Genomic DNA, 19,554 nt, shown 5'->3' on the forward strand with positions numbered 1-19,554 from the left:
GGCAAAATCTCCCTCTTGGTTGAAATATCTGGCTTCTCTTTTCATTGTTCACATGGTAATCTCATCTTCCTTCCTTGGAACATTTTGAGTATTGGGGGTGTCACACTTGGCAGGGAGACTATTTGAAAACGGTTCTTTTGGTTGTGTGAGTTACTCAATACAATCCATGCTGCTTAAAGAAAACAAATGAAGATTTCTGCACATCGTTCTATATCAGTCAAATACCACTCATCATCACCTATCTTGTCAGTGTACGCACTATCTTCCCAGAGACTGGAGGATGGGATAATGACTTTTGGAGGTCACCTCTACTCCTAGTCATTTTTTACCAAAAAACAATATTTTAAAACAGCTCCCTTTCATGCATACTTTCTCTATGCCACCAGCATTTCACTGATTTGCTTTGTTTTGCTCCAGAATGATAAAGGACAGAGGCATTTCATGCTTCTCTGGTCAAAGGCAGCTGAGGGGTCAGAGAAACACTGGGCTGTGAAGTCACTTGGAGGGATTCCAAGCCTTGCTCCACTACGTAGAGCTCTAGGACCTTAAACAAGTCCTCAGCCTCTGGTTGCCTCAGCTTTGTCATGCCCAGCCATGCACAGGGAACAGGGTGGAATCCCTGCACTCAGTCTAGCTGAACACTCAGACCCACATGGGAAAAGCTGGAGGATCAGCCGCAGATGCCCCACCTGGTGCCACAGTGCTCTTTCTAAAGTTCCACTTCCCTGCTTTCAACCCTCTAAAGCAAAAATCACCAAACTTTTTCTGGAAAGTGCCGTATAGTAAATGGAAACAAATGGGCATGGCCGTGTTCCTGTAAGACTGCTCACCTCTCCAGCCCCAGCTCCTACCAATCTGCTTTTCCTTCATCATGCTTCAGCCACACTGGCCCCTCCTTTCAGTTTCTGGAAGTTTCCAAGCTTGTTCCCTCTTGCCTTGGGGACTTTGCACTAGCTGTTCCCTTTTATGGGCAATTCTACTCCCAGATCAGCATATGCCTGGTTTCCTCTTGACATCTATCTCTCAGTTTATCATCATCAACACAGAGAGGTGTTCATGACCACTAACTGGTCAGCCACTGTCTAACAGATACCCCTGTTTCATTTTATCATGGTGCTCGGGACTCTCTGATAAGTGGTACAAAGGAGTCAGTCACAATATAGTCCTGGATGCAGACTATTGATATTTTCTCAATCTGATCTGTAAAGTTTAGCAGACTTGTTATCTCATCCATTTTTGTTTTTTTAATTATGGTAAAATTCACAGAACATAAAATTTACCATCTTGGAGTGACATCAGCATCATGGTGGAGTGAACTGGCTTGGGACTCTCTCCCCTCCAACATACAACAAAAAGGGACATCCATACTCCAACAGAAGACATCCTAACAAAACAAAAACCTCGGAGAGACACACAGCCACACAACAGAGGACAGAGAGGCTGGAGCCCCCCTCAGAGAAGCTGGAATGGGATAGGAGAGAACTTCATTCCCTCCCCTAAAGACAGCAGTTGCTGCCATGGGGAGGATCTGTGAGGGAAGGAGTAGGGGAGGGGTTGCTCATTCACAGGATCACCCAGGACTCCCTAGAGCCCTTGAAGCCTAGAGGGAAGCCCTCTAACAGTGTATAAGCCTTCATGTGGGGTGACCTCATCAAGCCAAGACCCCAGGAGACCAGATAGTGAGAGCTGATTGAGAAATCCCAGAGTGCATGCAGGAGAAAGCATCCCTGCCCCTACCCACCCTGCACCATCTTGGCTGAAGGCAGAGGGCTCACAATATGTGGCTCTCCACTTCCACCCAGGGGCGATAGGCAGCAACTGCAACCAAATAATATCAGAATGAGAAAGAGCTGACCTTCCAACATCAGACACTACATCAAATCTCCAGACAAGAGAGAAAACGACAAGCACCCAGAACTCAGTCCTGAGGACACAGAAATATGTAAGCTAAATGATGAGGAACTCAAAATAGCTATCATCAAAAAACTCAACGAGGTAAAAGAAAATGTAGAGAAACAATTCAATGAGTTCAGGAGCTACTTCACAAAAGAGATTGAAACTATTAGGAAGGATCCATCAGAAATATTAGAGATGAAAGACACAATGGAAGAGATAAAACAAAATATGCATTCCCTGAATGCTCAAGTGGACATCATAGAGGAGCGTATCAACATAATTGAAGATAGGCATGTTGAAATGCTCTAGACAGAGGAAGAGAGAGAATTAAGACTAAAAAGAAATGAAGAAAGCCTCTGAGAAATATCAACTCAATGAGGAAATGCAACATAAGAATTATAGGTATTCAAGAAGGTGAAGAGAAGGAGAATGGAGCAGAAAGTGTGTTCAAAGAAATAATAGCAGAGAACTTCCCAAATCTAGGGAAATATGTATGGAAGAAGCTTCCAGATCTCCTAGATTTGTCAATGTAAAAAGACCTACTGCAAGGCATATAGTAGTAAAACTGGCAAAAGTGAATGAAAAAGAAAGAATATTCAGGGCAGCAAGGCAGAAAAAAATAACCTACAAAGGAACCCCTATCAGACTTTGAGCAGATTTCTCTGCAGAAACCTTAGAAGCTAGGAGGGAAGGGAATAACATATTCAAAACTTTAAAAGATGAGAATCTTCAGCCAAGAATACTCTATCCAGCAAAAATATCCTTCAGATATGAGGGACAAATTAAATCTTTCTCAAACAAAAGCTAAGGGACTTCATAGCCATGAAACTCCCCCTACAAGAAATCCTCAAAAAGGCCCTTATACCTCAAAAAAGGGAGAAAGGGGTCACAAAACACAGAGTAAGGAGATAAATAGGTAGACAAAATCAGAATAGGATAGCAAATATTCAACTATAGCATTAGGCTAAAGGGAAGGAAAACACCAAAAACAAAGACTATCTTGTCAATTTAACCACAAACTCACAACACAAGTTGGAATAAGATATGAGAAAAACAGCTTAGGAGGGGACAAGGGAAGGGACTGAATCAGTTTAGACTAAAGAAATAAGAGGCCATCAGAAATGAACTATCTTATACACGAGATTCTGAATACAAACCTCAAGGTAGCCACCAAACAAAAAAGCAGAACAGAGACACAAAGAATAAATAAGGAAAAAACAAAGAAACACGTCACAAAAAACTACATAATTCAATGTGTAGACCAAAACACACAAGACGAGAATCAAAGGAAATGCTGGAAAACGAGTGATATAATGACAGAATTAAGCCCTCATACATCAATAATCACCCTCAATGTAAAGGGATTGAATTCTCCAATAAAAAGACACAGAGTGGCGAGATGGATTAAAGAACAAGACCCAACAATTTGCTGCCTCCAGGAAACACATCTCAGCTCCAATGACAAACAGAGGCTCAAAGTGAAGGGGTGAAAGATGATACTCCAAGCTAATGGCAAACAAAAGAAAGCAGGTGTCATAACACTTATATCAGACAAAGTAAACTTCAAGATAAGGCAGGTAAAGAGAGACAAAGAATGTCAGTATAGAATGATCAAAGGGACACTTCATCAAGATGAAATAACACTTATAAATATCTATGCACCAAACACAGGAGCACCAAAGTTCATAAAGCAACTATTAACAAACCTAAAAGAAGATATTAAAATAACACAATAATATTAGGGGACCTCAACACTCCACTCACACCAATGGATAGATCATCCGGACAGAAAATCAACAAGGAAAGAGTGGAATTAAATGAAAAGCTAAACCATTTTGACTTAATAGACATATATAGAACACTCCATCCAAAAACAGCAGAATACACATTCTTCTCAAGTGCACATGGAACATTCTCAAGGATAGACTGTATGTCGGGAAACAAGGCAAGCCTCAATAAATTTTTAAAAACTGAGATAAGAACAATCATCCCTTCGAATTATAATGCTACAAAGCTAGAAATTAATTACAAGAAAAAAGCTAAGAAAGGGACAAAGATGTGGAGACTAAACAACATGCTATTGAACAAGCAATGGATCATTGAAGAAATTAAAAGGAGAAATCAAAAAATATCTGGAGACAAATGAAAATTATAACATACCATACCAACTCATATGGGATGCAGCAAAAGCTATATGAAGAGGGAAATTCATTGCAATACAGGCACACCTTAACAAACAAGAAAACTCCCAAATAAGCAATCTCAAATTATACCTAACTGAATTAGAAAAAGAAGAACAAACAAAGCCCAAAATCAGCAGAAGGAGAGAATAAAAATCAGAGCAGAAATAAATGCTATTGAAATAAAAAAGGCAGTAGAAAGGATGGATGAAACAAAGAGCTGGTTCTTTGAGAAGATGAATAAAATTGACAAAACCCTAGCCAGACTTACAAAGAAAAAAAGAAAGAAAGCTCAGATAAACAAAATCAGAAATGAAAGAGGATAAATAACAACCGACTCCACAGAAATACAATGGATTATAAGAGAATACTATGAAAAACTATATGCCAACAAAATGGATGACCTAGAGGAAATGGATAAATTCTTAGACTCTTACAACCTCCCAAAGCTGAGTCAGGAAGAAACACACAATCTGAATAGACAAATCACAAGGAAAGAGATTGAAACAGTAATCAAAAGCATCCCAAAGAATAAAACCCCAGGACCAGATGGCTTTCCTGGGAAATTTTACCAAACTTTCAGAGAGGATTTAATACCTGTCCTTCTCAAGCTATTCCAAAAAATTAGGGAAGATGGAACACTTCCTAACACATTCTACAAGGCCAACATCACTCTGATACCAAAGCCTGGCAAGGACAGCACAAAAAAAGGAGAACTACAGGCCAATTATCACTGATGAACATAGATGCAAAAATTCTCAACAAAATTTTGGCAACTTGAATTCAGCAATACATCAAAAGTATCATACATCATGATCAAGTGGGATTCATCCCAGGGACATAGGGATGGTTCAACATCCACAAATCAATCAACGTGATACACCACATCAACAAATTCATGAATAAAAACCACATGATCATCTCAATAGATGCAGAGAGAAAGCATTTGACAAGATCCAACAGCCATTTATGATAAAAACTCTTAACAAAATGGGGATAGAAGGAAATTACCTCAACATAATAAAGGCCTTATATGACAAACCCACAGCCAACATCATACTCAATGGGCAAAAACTGAGCACCATCCCCCTGAGAACAGGAACAAGACAAGGATGCCCACTTTCACCACTCTTATTCAACATAGTACTGGAGGTTTTGGCGAGAGCAATTAGGCAAGAGAAAGGAATAAAAGGAATCCAAATAGGGAGTGAAGAAGTGAAACTCTTGCTGTTGGCAGATGACATGATCTTATATATAGAAAACCCAAAAAACATCCATTGGAAAACTAATAGAAATAATTAACCACTACAGTAAAGTTGCAGGGTACAGAATCAACTTACAAAAATCAGTTGTTTTTCTATACCCCAATAACAAACTTACAGAAAGAGAACTCAAGAATACAATTCCATTTGCAATCAGAACTAAAAGAATAAAGTACCTAGGAATAAATTTAACCAAGGAGGTGAAGGACTTACACAATGAAAACTATAAGACATTACTGAAAGAAATTGATAATAATAAAGACATGGAAAGAGATTCCTTGCTCATGGATTGGAAGAATAAACATAGTTAAAATGTCCATACTACCCAAAGCAATTTACAGATTCAATGCAATCCCTATCAGAATCCCAATGACATTCTTCACGGAAATAGAGCAAAGTATACTAAAATTCATGTGGGGTAACAAAAGACCCCAAATAGTGAAACCAATCCTGAGAAAAAAGAATGAAGCTGGAGGCATCACAATCCCTGACTTCAAAATGTACTACAAAGCCATAGTGACCAAAACGGCATGGTACTGGTACAAAAACAGGCACACAGATCAATGGAACAGAACTGAAGGCCAGAAATTAAACTACACATCTACAAACAGCTAATCTTCAACAAAGGTGCTAAGAACACACAATGAAGGAAAGATAGTCTCTTCAATAAATTGTGTTGGTAAAACTGGACAGCCACATGCAGAAGAATGAAAGTAGAACACTGTCTCATGCCATACACAAAAATAAACTCAAAATGGATCAAACACTTCAAGATACGTGCTGAAACTATAAAACTCCTGGAATGTAATATTGATAGTACACTCTTTGACATCAAACTAACAAGGATCTTTTCAAATACCATGTCCTCTCAGACAAGGGAAACAAAAGAAAAAATAAACAAGCGGGAATTAATCAGACTAAAGAGCTCCTGCAATGCAAAAGAAACTAGGATCAAAACAAAGAGACAACCAACCAACTGGGAGAAAATATTTGCAAATCATATATCTGACAAGGAGTTAATCTCCATAGTATATAAGGAACTCACACAAATGAACAATAAAAAAACAAACAACTTGATCAAAAAATGGGCAGAGAAGATGAACAGACATTTTTCCAAAGAAGATATACAGATGGCCAATAAACACATGAAAAGATGTTCAACATCACTAATTATCAGGGAAATGCAAATCAAAACTACACTAAGATACCACCTTACGCCTGTTAAAATGGCTATAATCACTAAGAGTAAAAATAACAAATGTTGGAGAGGGTGTGGAGAGAAGGGAAACCTCATACTCTGCTGGTGGGAATGCAAACTGGTGCAGCCACTATGACAAACAGTATGGAGATTCCTCAAAAAACTAAAAATAGAAATACAATGTGACCCAGCTATCCCACCACCGATATCACCCAAACAATTTGAAATCAACAATCCAGAGTAACATAAACGCCCCTATGTTCACTGCAGCACTATTCACAATAGCCAAGACATGGAAGCAACCCAAGTGCCCATCAACTGACGACTGGATAAAGAAGATGTGGTATATATATATAGACAATGGAATACTACTCAGCCAGACGAAAGACAAATTCATCCCATTTGCAATAACATGGAAGGACCTAGAGGTAATTATGCTGAGAGAAATAAGCCAGTCTGAGAAAGACAAACAGCAGATGATTTCACTCATATGTGGAATATAAACAAATACATGGACAAAGAAAACAGTTCCATGGTTACCAGGGGAAGGGGGTGGGGAGGGCACAGGGGGTGAAGGGGAGCACTTATGTGGTGACAGTCAAGAAATAATGTACAACTGAAATCTCACATTGATGTAAACTATTATGAACTCAATAAAAAAAATTTACCATCTTAAACCACTTTTAAGTGTACAGTTCAGTGGCACGAAGTACATTCACATCTTCAGGCAACGCTCACACCATCCATCTCCAGAACGCTTTTCATCTTGCAAACCTGAAACTCTGTACCCATTAAACAACTCCCCATTTCTCCCTCCCCCAGGTCCTGACAACATCTTATCAATTTTTTAACATTAAACCTTACCAGGCAAAATCAGATTAAGAAGTGTCCATGTCTTCTAAACAATTTTACTACCAATTTCCACCCCTGAGCCCCTTCTATGTGGAGATTCTGAAACCGCCATTGAGACCTATTTTCTTATCTACTTTTTATTTGTTCTTTTTTCTCTCCCCTACTACACTGTAAGCTTTATGAGAACAGGAACTTCGACTTTTTCCTCACTGGATGGCAGACACCCAGCACAGGCTAACACAGAGCAGGGGCTCAGCAAATGTTCATTAAATGAAAGAACAAGGACATGAATGACAGCCTTTGTGGTTGGGTTAGACCGTAAGCTGGGCTCTCCAAAGGCTTTGGATCTGTAAAGAAGAGAAGGAATTTCAGCTCAGGGTAACAGCAGAAAACATAAACTCTGGAGGCCTGGGTGTGTCAGCAGGGACAGGCACTAGCAGGTAAAGGAGGAAAGAAAGGAGGGAGGAAAAGGAAGAGGCAGGAAGGTAGGAACGCAGGTACAAAGGAGGAGAATGCACTGGAATTTCCGCAGAGTATACATTTGAGAGTCCTGGAAAGAAAGGGCTGAGGAAGTAGTGAGTTAGATTGTTAAAGACCTAGAAAGCGTGGTCACGTGACCCACCTGGTTCTTGACCAGGGAATGTCATGATGCCCGCTGGTGTATAAGGAAAACGTTGCTTGCAGCCTTGTAACTTCTCATCTCAGCTCTGGCCTCCAGGCCCTGTGTCCCTATGACCCTGGGCTGTGAGTAGCTAGATGAGATGCTGATCAACAGCGTGTAGGTTGAGGGGCTGTATGTTTCCCGGCTTGGGAGTGATTATTCACAAAGGATGTGACTCACCAACCAGCTCTGATCATGATTTATGCCTCAGGCCTCCAGGAACCCTGACTCATTCACAAGCCATGAGGAGATTGTTTTAAAGTGGTTGAAATCTTACAGCAAATTGATACAAACAGAAGCGGGTTAGGCGTGGGATTTACTGATGTAAATTGGACTTACTCATTGATTCAAATAGTGTCCTTTCATAATTGGTCCCATGTGTAATATCTACCTGGAGAGATTGTTCCTGCCGGAGTTAATAAGGCTTGGTTGAAAACTCACTATGTGTAGCTGATCCTATTAGGCAGTTGAGTTTGATAACTATACATCTAAGCTCCAAGTTCTGGAGGAATTCACAGTCCAGTGAGGAAGTTAGCTCAATTCAGCTGGCATTTATTAGAAGCATGGTCTTGGAAGGGAATTCAGAAACTGACTAGTCCTACCTACTCGCTTTGCACATCAGTAAGCTGATTGGCTGGGGTTAGATTAAGGAAACTGACACAGAGAGAGATTATCAGACTCACAGGGCTGATTGTCACTGAGCTGTGTACTATAGAAGGAGGGGTTGATACAAGAATGCTTTCACTGAGCTTAAAGAACTTTCGAAGAGTTGGACTGACAAAAATGTTAACACAGAAATGAGGAATGAGGGTGAGAAGTGGAAAGTTCGGAGAAGAGGGCACCAGGAATGCGCAGGAATAGCCAGGGAGGACCTCTTGAAGCGGATGATGCTTGCTCTGGGCTTTGATGGAAGGAGCGGATTTGAGAGGAATGAATGAAGTGCGACAGCAGAAAGATGGCAGAGAGAGCAGCAGGCGTGAAGTCTGAACCAGGCAGGGCAAGGACACACAGCCAGCCTGGAGCACGCCCACCTGCAGCAGAGCATGATCGGCTAAGGCCACCGAAAGTCTCAGCTCTGGGCAATCCTGGGCTGCTTGGTGTGCTGGTAAATGCTTGACAGCCAGTTCTTGAGGAGGGAGGCGCCCTGATTTGTAGCCTCCGCCGGTTTTGTCGTGGTGTAAATGCTCTTCCCACAGCTGATTTCAAAGCTGGCTGAGTTGAACAACAGGCTCACAAATCTTCCAAAAATTTAACTGTCGGCTCCTGTGAGCAGCTGCAGCACACCACTGCCTGAGACCGTCTTTGTTTACAAGGATTCTTCTCTGCTAGTATTTTTATAATAGCTGCCCCTTACTGAGAACTTATGGGTCAGGGTCTATGCTGACACCTGACATGCATTATCTCCTTAATAATTTACAAAAATCCTTATAAATTAACAAGTGAATTTTTAACACTTAATATTGCCATTTTTCAGAGGAGGAAAAGGGATATTTAGAGGTAGTAGAAACCTAAATGCTTGTCACTCCAAAACTCATACTTTTAACTTTTATACTGTACTCTGCCTTGTCCTCTGACCACTGCTAATATTTTTGTTCTCATTATTATTGCTTTTGTGTTGTTTCTTTTGATCCTCAGAACTCTTCTGACCCCTATGCTGGAAAAACAACCACAGAAATGACTTGCCAGTGGATCCATTGTCCACCTTCAAATATGAAATACATTAAGGGAGGCTGGGTACGTTTATATGTATGCATTTTATTGCTTAGATTTTCAAATCCTTATATTTTAATTAAAAGGTTAAGGGAAGTAAAACTATGCCTCATTGAGAAAACACCAACATTTGACAAGATGAAATGGAAAAGAAACTTTGACTTCTAACCTTTCATAAATTTCAGATTTCACAAAGTTTTCAGGGAGAAGGTAGTAGAAATACTTGACTGCCGAAGTTTTTTCCTCTTAACTCTCCAAGTTATTCTAAGACAAACTCTTTGATGGGGTTCTCTGGAAACAGAGCCTGAGACAAGGATTTTTGTGCAAGTCATTTTTTTTTTTTGGAGGAAGATTAGCCCTGAGCTAACATCTGCCACCAATCCTCCTCTTTTTGCTGAGGAAGACTGGCCCTGAGCTAACATCCATGCCCATCTTCCTCTACTTTATATGTGGGACGCCTGCCACAGCATGGCTTGCCAAATGGTATGTAGGTCTGCACGTGGGATCCGAACCGTCAAACCCTGGGCCGCCAAAACACTTGCGAACTTAACCACTGCACCACGGGGCCAGCCCCACAAATGGAAAAACCTGTAAGGAAATGAGGGTGGCAGGAGAAGACGCAGAGCAAAAATAGTTTTAGCTGCAGTTCTGGCCCCAGCCTGATCCCACAGGAAGTTCTGGAGTAGGAATGGAATCATAGAGCTGTCCCTCCTTAAGGCAAGAGGACAAGCTTTTATATCATATCATTAGCTATGGGACTATAACCCGTCAGGGGCTTCCCATTGAGGTCACTCCTGTTGGCCAAGGGAAGTACTTTAGAGAAGGACACAGTTATGAGCTGTTAGCAGCCCACACTCACAACAGGTAAGGGATAGATGCATCGGCCAGGTAAATGGGATCTGGGCAGGGCACCAACAATGTCTATTTCAGGCAGGTAACCAAACTAAACCTCTGTTGAAAAGAACTTCATATTGCCTAATCTACCAATCACAGTAATTAGCATGTTTAGATGCGTGGGAAACTTTCTAAGCCCAATTCCTGGGTTAAGATTTCATATCAGTCACAAACTCAAATGTTTTGCGTAAAACTGCTATGAATTCTTGTAGAGCCAGAATTTCTTACGAGGGATTGAAATTTACATTTCTCTTCATGATCTTCCAGGGAAAAGACTCTTCTTATTCATTGGTAAATATTCATCATTCATTTGTGTCCTTGGAGACTGACAATCCTTGGCACATAGTAGGTGCTTGAGAAATGTGTTGATGAATCAGACGCTTAAGAAGCCCTCAAGTAAGGTGACCAACTCATCCTAGTTTGCCCGAATCATCCACTTTTGAAACTAAAAGTCACTCATCTTGGGCACCGTCCTCAGTCCAGACAAAACAGGACAACTGGTCACCCTACCTTTGAGCCTTTCTCCCTGCTTCTGCATCACAGCTGCTTCAAATCAATCTATCTCTTCATCTTTCCTAAATGTCTTCCGAGAGGGAAACTTAAAACTCCGTGGGTCATATATTCATAGGAACTTCTTCAAATGTCTGATGTAAACGCCCCTGCTGCAATTTTGATCATTTTTACTTTGCTTGTCTCCAATAGAAACACCACCACAACCACCTCAAAAATTCTGACATAGGAAATGTTAGCCTGTAGTCCTTCCATTCTGCCTTCCTTCTCACCCACTAGGGTAGCCAGAGTCCTTGGTGAAACTCTGGATGCCCCCAAAACCCTGCTTCAAGCTTGACAAAAGGCCGACTACACCTACACCTCGAAAATTTTTCTTCTACATCCTCCATATTAAAATTTATCTGTCTTATCTCTGTATGACTCCACTCATATGAGGAAGTTAAACATGTAGACAAGGAAAACAGATTAGTGGCTACCAGGGGAAAGGTGGGGTGGGGGTGGGCACAAAGGGTGAAGGGGTGCACCTACGACACGACTGACAAACAATAATGTACAACTGAAATTTCACAAGGTTATAAACTATCATAAATCAATAAAAATTAAATTTAACAAAAGCACAAATTATTAAAAAAAAATTTACCTATCTTGTTTCAGACTTCCCTAGCTAGATAGTAATGATTTGGTCCTCAAAATAACATAATGATTTAACCCAGTTAGAACAGTAGAAATGTAAGCACTAGGACAGCTTTTTGTCCCCTGTTTAGCTCTCAGACTATGCTCTACTGGCGGGGACTGTTGGTGTGCCTAACAATACTAACAGTCCGAAACAGGTTAAGAAATAAATGAACTTAAATGAACGATGAGGTAGGGATTATCAGTCCACGTAATCCAAAAGGCAGGCCAGATTCACATCTCCCCAAATTCTGCTCTCCTCTGCGTTGCCATCTTTCAGTTCCAGAGAAACTCTCATCATGGAAGGGGAACTATGTCACCAGCAGGGTCAGGCAGTCCTCATCCTTGCTGCCCATGCTGCCAAAGGAATAAAGACCGCTCTCCTCCAGAATCCATACACCAAATATCTCACAGGGACTGGGATCGTCCCGGTTGGGGATGTGCCTGTCCTGAACCAGCCTTTCTGGCTGAAGACAGTGGGGCTCTCTGATTGGTCAAATTGGGGGTCACTTGCCTCCTATGTGACTGATAAAGGGGAAGGGAGAGGAAGAGGGGGAGGATTGGGTGCAGAGCTGACAAAAACTAAAGCTGTGAAAACCCCACCCACCTGGCTCCATACCTCACCTACCCATAGGTCTTTGCCTCATCTCCATCTTTAATCCATCATAAAATACTCTGGCTAAGGCCCTGGACGCTTATTTAGAATCCCTTGGGGGAAAAGGTAAAATGTGCTATTAGAAATAATAGCCACCTATGAAGAATTTAAAAAGTCACATAAATACAATAGGTTAGGCATCATGCCACAAACATGGGGGACATTTTCCCTAAAAGTGGGAGGTTTTGCTGGAGCAGCCCAGGAAAGTTTACAGGTGTTTTGGCAAAGCTTTCCCTGGTTGATGCCAGAAAGACCTGCCTCCCCCAGCTGCATTCTCCCTTTATTCAGAGCCCTCGGTAGCAACTTCACTCTCTAATTGCCCCTACTTAGTCATTACGTCTCAGCTGCAGGACTCGGGAATGCCAATGAAGCTAGCTCACACAGAGGCCTTTTGTGTTTTAAACGTTTGGACCAAAAAGACATTTCTGAAGGAAAGTTACCACTTCGATTTATGTAGGCCAAAGGGCTCTGGTTGGAAACATTTCCAGACAATGCAACTAAAATCCCTGGGGTTCTCAGAAAAAACTCAGAGTAGCAGAGTGCATGGAAATGAGATTTGACGCAATCCTTTGCACTTATTCTTGTGCATGGCACAGACTGCAAAGGGAGTTGGCCAAATCGGTTAGAGGAATTCAACTCAATTCCATGAACACTAATTGAGCTCTGTTTCAGTGAGGGTGCTTTCAGCTGCAAATAACAGCTGAAAGAGCCAATTAAAATTGGCTTTAAATAATAGGAATTAATTACTTCACATAACAAGAAGTTGGAGAGAGGCATGTCCAGAAGTTGGTTAATCTAGCAGTTAAACAACGCCAGAAATATTAGTTGGCTTTTTTGAGATTCTCATGGATTTCAAGATGACTATCACAGGTTCAAACATAACATCCTCACACATCACCCAAAGGTAGGAAGGAAGGTGGGCTTTCCCCATGAGTACCTCTTTCCCTTTGTCTAGAATGCAAAATCTTCTCCACAACTTCTCTCAATAGACTTTCTCTCACATCTTTTTGGGGAGAATTAGATCACTTGGCCATTCCTAAACCAATAAGCCAGGAAAGAGGAATATAAGGGCCATAAATGCTTTAGACCAATCATGACTGATTTCCTAGGTCTGGCCTACCTTTCTGGAGCGCCTTGCCTCCCAAACAAATTGAGGGATTTGCTGGTTAGGAAGAAAGGGTGAAGCAGTGGCTATTAAGTAGGCAGCAAACAGCATCTGTTCCCAAGCATCTACTTCCAAGCTCTGTCCTGGACATACAAAGATGGAGAAATCACAGCCCCTCTTCTCAAGGAGCCCACAGTGATACAAGCACCTACTCAACAATTGCTATCATTTATTGCCTTGCTTAATACTAAAATGGATTTGAAGTGGTAAAGAAAAGCCATGCCCTGTTTTATTTTTTAGAAATCCCTACAACAGAATCTGCCATCCCACCTGCTCTTGTTACAATGTGGCTTTAACTGTCCTTCTATCGAGAGGCAGAGTCTACACTCCCTCTCTTCGAATTAGGGGGGACTTGTGACTCTAGCTGAAGTGACACCACAGGACTTCTAAGACTAAGTCTTAAAAGTTATCACAACAGCCATTTGGTTCTCGTTGGATGCTCCTTCTTGGAACCCGGCCACCATGATGTGAGGAAGCCCAAACTTCCCAGTGGAGAAGCTCAGCACCAACTCACCAGCCATGAGAGTGAGCCATCTAGATCCTCCAGCCCCAGTGACCCACTGTAGCTGATAGCATGTGGAGGAGAGATGGGCTGTCCTCCTGACCCTTAGCCAAATCATAAATTTGTGAGCAATATAAATGATCATCATTTTCACAAGCCGCTAAGTTTTGGGTTGGTTAGACAGGAACAAATAACTGGATCCCAGCTCACTTTAGAACTAGAAAGAAAGAAGTTTTCAAGATGGTATAAATCACCTGCTACTGGAGCACAGAGCAAGGAAAAATACATGTTTACTGGGGAGAAGAGAGAAGGCAATTACAGAGGAATCAGACATAGAGGAAGGGTCTTTAGTGCTAAGTCTCGGAGGATGAGTATATTACAGAAGATAGACAATAGAAGTGTAAGCAAAATGAATGTACACTGATTTTGGAAAGCAGGGAGTATATGGTGTATATCTGTTGGGTTTGACTCCTGTGGTAGACCTTACTAGTGTTCACCAAGATTTCTGGTCCTCCTCTCCTTCCAGACACATGTCTTCTTGAACTTAGGTACAGCCATAAGACTTGCTCTGGACAGTTAATTGTCATAGGAAGTGTCATTACTCTCTTTTGGTAAAGCATTTAAGAGCCTGTACACAATTCTTTAATCTCTTAACTTCAGCCAATCCTGAGGCCTCATATTGAGATGGGGAGATTATAAGATGGAGTTTCTGTCAGCCTGAGCCCCTGGGTATAACATAGTTTTGGGTTTGTTTCTTTTTTTTAATGCTGTCTTGACCCAGTTTTGAGGCCCTAGTTTAAGGTGAGTCAGTTCCTCTTCTTGAACAGTTGATTAAGTCCACACCCCCAACCGCCTCCCTTATCAAGCTCTCACACACCAGACCACTACACACTCATTCTAATTCCCCCAGGGCCAAGTCCCAGACAATCAAGGACAGCCCCTATGCCCCAGAGCCCACTAAAATTATTCAAATTAGTCATTCCTGAGCCTGCTTTCCTTGTCTCACCCTTTCCTTCCCATGGAAACCACAGTAAAGGTGCTTGCCCACAGTTTCCTCTTCTCCCTCTGCCTCAAGACCAACCCCAGTGCTTCCCCACATGGCCCTGCATGGGCTGCTGTGTTCTCCCCCAGGGAGCTGTGACTCTAACAAAGCTGTAGAACTCTTTCCAGTTTCTCTCTCAATCTGCATCTAGCCTCACCATATCTCACCCAAGGTTAAACTCAAGTTAAAACACTGAGTTACTTAATAAAATGGGTATAGAAGGAAAGTACCCCAACATAGTAAAAGCCAAATATGACAAACCCACAGCCAACATCATACTCAATGGGGATAAATTGAAGGCCATCCCTCTGAGAACAGGAACAAGACAAGGGTGCCCATTCTCACCACTCTTATTCAACACAGTACTAGAGGTTTTGGCCAGAGCAATCAGGCAAGAAAAAGAAATAAAAGGAATCCAAATAGGCAATGAAGAAGTGAAACTCTCACTATTTGAAGACAACGTGATTTTATACATACAAAACCCTAAAGAACCCATCGGAAAACTATTAGAAGTAATCAACAACTACAGCAAAGTTGCAGGGTACAAAGTCAACTTACAAAAATCAGTTGCATTTATATACTCCAATAGTGAACTAACAGAACGAGAACTCAAGAATACAATACTATTTACAAGTGCAACAAAAAGAATAAAACATCTAGGAATAAATTTAACCAAGGAGGCGAAAGACCTATACAAGGAAAACTATAAGACACTACTGAAAGAAATCGATAATGACATGGAAAGATATTTCATGCACATGGATTGGAAGAATAAACATAGTTAAAATGTCCATACTACCTAAAGCTATTTACAGATTCAGTGCAATCCCAATCAGGATCCCAATGACATTCTTCACAGAAATAGAACAAAGAATCCTAAAATTCATATGGGGCAGCAAAAGACCCCAAATAACCAAAGCAATCCTGAGAAAGAAGAACAAAGCTGGTGGCATCGCAATCCCGGACTTCAAAACATACTCCAAAGCTCCAGTAATCAAAACAGCATGGTACTGGTACAAAAACAGGCACACAGATCAATGGAACAGAACTGAAAGCCCAGAAATAAAACTACACATCTACGGACAGCTAATCTTCGACAAAGGAGCCAAGAACATACAATGAAGAAAGGAAAGCCTCTTCAATAAATGGTGCTGGGAAAATTGGACAGCCACATGCAAAAGAGTGAAAGTAGACCATTATCTTTCACCATACACAAAAATTACCTCAAAATGGACCAAAGAATTGAAGGTAAGTCCTGAAACCATAAAACTTCTGGAGGATCTTTTCGAATACCATGTCTACTTAGACAAGGGAAACAAAAGAAAAAAATAAAACAAGTGGGACTTCATCAGACTAAAGAGCTTCTGGAAGGCAAAGGAAACCAGGATCAAAATGAAAAACAACCCACCAACTGGGAGAAAATATTTGCAAATCATATATCTGACAAAGGGCTAATCTCCACAATATATAAAGAACTCACACAACTGAACTACAAAAAAAAACAAACAACCCAATCAAAAAATGGGCAGAGGATATGAACAGATATTTTTCCAAAGGAGATATACAGATATACAATAGGCACATGAAAAGATGCTCAGCATCACTAATCATCAGGGAAATGCAAATCAAAACTACACTTACATATTACCTTATGCCTGTTAGGCTATAATGGCTATAATCATGAAGACAAAAAATAATAAATGTTGGAGAGGTTGCGGAGAAAATGGGAGCCTCATACACTTCTGCTGGGAATGCAAACTTATGCAGCCACTGTGGAAAACAGTATGGAGATTTCTCAAAAAATTAAAAGTAGAAATACCATATGACCCTGCTATCCCACTACTGAGTATTTATCCAAAGAACTTGAAATCAACAATACAAAGAGGCTTAGGCACCCCTACGTTCATTGCAGCATTATTCACTATAGCCAAAAAGTGGAAGCAACACAAGTGCCCATCAACTGATGATTGGATAAAGGAGAGGTGGTATATATATACAATGGAATACTACTCAGCCATAAAAAAAGACAAAATTGTCCCATTGGCAACCACATGGATAGACCTTGAGGGTATTATGTTAAGTGAAATAAGCCAGACAGAGAAAGACAAACACCGTATGATTTGATTTATTTTTGGAACATAAACAAACTTACGGACAAAAAGAACAGTTTAGTGGTTACCTGGGGGCTAGGGGGAGTGAGCACAAGGAGTGAATGGGGCACACGTGGTGTCTGACAAATAATAGAGTACAACTGAAATTTCACAATGTTACAAACTATTATGACCACAATAAAAAAATTAAAAATAAAACAAAACAAAACACACTGAGTTACCATAAAGAGCACAGCTCCCCTGCTGACCTGCACTGGACGTGTAGCTGGTGCAGTAAGTACACCTTTATTGCTTTAAGCCACTGAAGGTTGAAGTGATTATTTACTGTAGCATAATCTAGTCCATCTCGATGGAGAATTGCCCAATCTCTATCTCCCTTCCTCTTGTGAGGGCACCTCAAATTTTCATTGGGAAACCGTCTCTCTTTGACTCTCATGTTTTAAGACGTGTTGACTTCACTCTGGTGGCTCCAGGAGAAAACATGTCACCCAAGCCTAGACAGCCAGATAATTCATTTATCTTCAAAAAAATACCTAAAATCCGACCACTTCTTTTGATCTTCACCATCCTGGTCCATGCCAACATTGTTTCATCACTAGATGTCTGTATTTGCCTCTTCTCTGGTTTCCCTAGTCTCTTCTACAGTCTATTTTCAAGAGTAAAAAGAGGAGTCATTTTGAAGTATAATTCACATCATGTCACTACTCTGCTCAAAACCCTCCTAAGACCACCTATCTCACTCAGTAACAGCCAAAGTCCTTCCAATGGCCAGCAAGGTCCTATCCAATTTGCCCTCTCTTACCCCTCTGTCCTCTCTTCCTATTTCTTTCCCCCAGCTCACTTTCACTGGCCTCCTTGCACTTCCACAAATATGCCAAGCTTGCTCCTGCCTCAGGACCTTTGTACTAGCCATCCCCTCTGCCTGGAGCACTCTCCTCCCATATCTGTATGACTCACTCTTTCATCCCCTTCAAATCTTTGTTCAAGCGTCACCTTCTCAGTGAAGCCTTTTGTAACACTCAATCAAAATTCCCATCGGCTGCGCCCCAGTATTTCCTCTCCTCCGTCCTTACTTTATTATTGACCATAGCCCCATCTAAAATGCTATATATTTTAATTATTTATCTGGCTTTACTAGAATATAAACTCCATGAGAGCAGGGACTTTTCTCTGTTTTATTCACTACTATACTCCCAGAGTAGGGAACAGTGTTTGGCACATAATAGCTGTTGTAAATATTTGTTGAATGAATGACAGAATGAATAAATGAATTCCATCTCATTAATCGTAATTATTAAGTCAAGAATGGGCATATGACCCAAACCAGACCAAGACTTAATTTCAGAGACTTTGGTTGGGATTATTAGAAATTTGCAACAGAGACAGACAGCTGGCAATCAAAAACTCATGCCCTTCTAAAGATGAATTAATGTCAGTGCTTCTCAAACTCTTCCAAAAAATTGAAGAGGAGGGGTTACTTCCAAATTCACTTTATGAGTCCAGCATTTTTCTCATAGCAAAGCCAGATAAGGACACTACAAGAAAAGAAAATTACAGACCAATATCCCTAATGAACATAGATGCAAAAATTCTCAATAAAATACTAGCAAACCAAGTTCAAAAGCACATTAAAAGGATCATACACTATGATCAAGTGAGATTTATCCCTGGGATGCAAGGATGGTTCAACATATTCAAATCAATAAATGTGATACACTGCATTAACGGGATGAAAGATAAAAATCACAATGATCTCGATAGATGCAGGAAAAGTATTTGACACAATTCAATACTCTTTCATGATGAAAACTCTCAACAAATTAGGAATAGAATGAATGTATCTCAACATAATAAAGGCCATACCTGACAAGCCCACAGCTGACATCATACTCAAGGGTGGAGCTTAAAGCTCTTTCTCTAAGATCAGAAACAAAATGAAGCTGCCCACTCTCACTCCTTCAGTCAACATAGTATGGAAGTCCTAGCCAGGAAAATTAGGCAATAAAAAGAAATAAAAGGCATCCAAATCAGAAAGGAAGAAGCTAAATTGTCTTTGTTTGCAGATGACATGATCTTATATAGAAAACCCTAAAGACTCCGCCAAAAACCTTTTAGAAATAATAAACAAATTCAGTAAAGTTTCAGGATACAAAATCAATATACAAAACTCTATTACTTTTCTGTATACAATGAACTATAGGAAAAAGAAATTAAGAAAACTATCACATTTACAATCACATCAAA

The 19,554-nt window shown here is 40.7% G+C and overlaps 1 long non-coding RNA gene across 1 annotated transcript in view; it reads left to right on the top strand.

Annotated features, from left to right (window-relative positions):
* Window positions 1-19,554, top strand: part of LOC138918198 (uncharacterized) — a 51,102-nt gene that overhangs the window by 22,902 nt on the left and 8,646 nt on the right. Inside the window, exon 4 of the long non-coding RNA XR_011427219.1 lies at window positions 9,685-9,783. This is a non-coding gene — a long non-coding RNA (uncharacterized lncRNA). The remainder of the gene's footprint in view (window positions 1-9,684; window positions 9,784-19,554) is intronic.

This window comes from Equus caballus, chromosome 16, assembly GCF_041296265.1.
Source record: "Equus caballus isolate H_3958 breed thoroughbred chromosome 16, TB-T2T, whole genome shotgun sequence".
In the NCBI taxonomy this organism is placed as follows: Eukaryota; Metazoa; Chordata; class Mammalia; order Perissodactyla; family Equidae; genus Equus; species Equus caballus.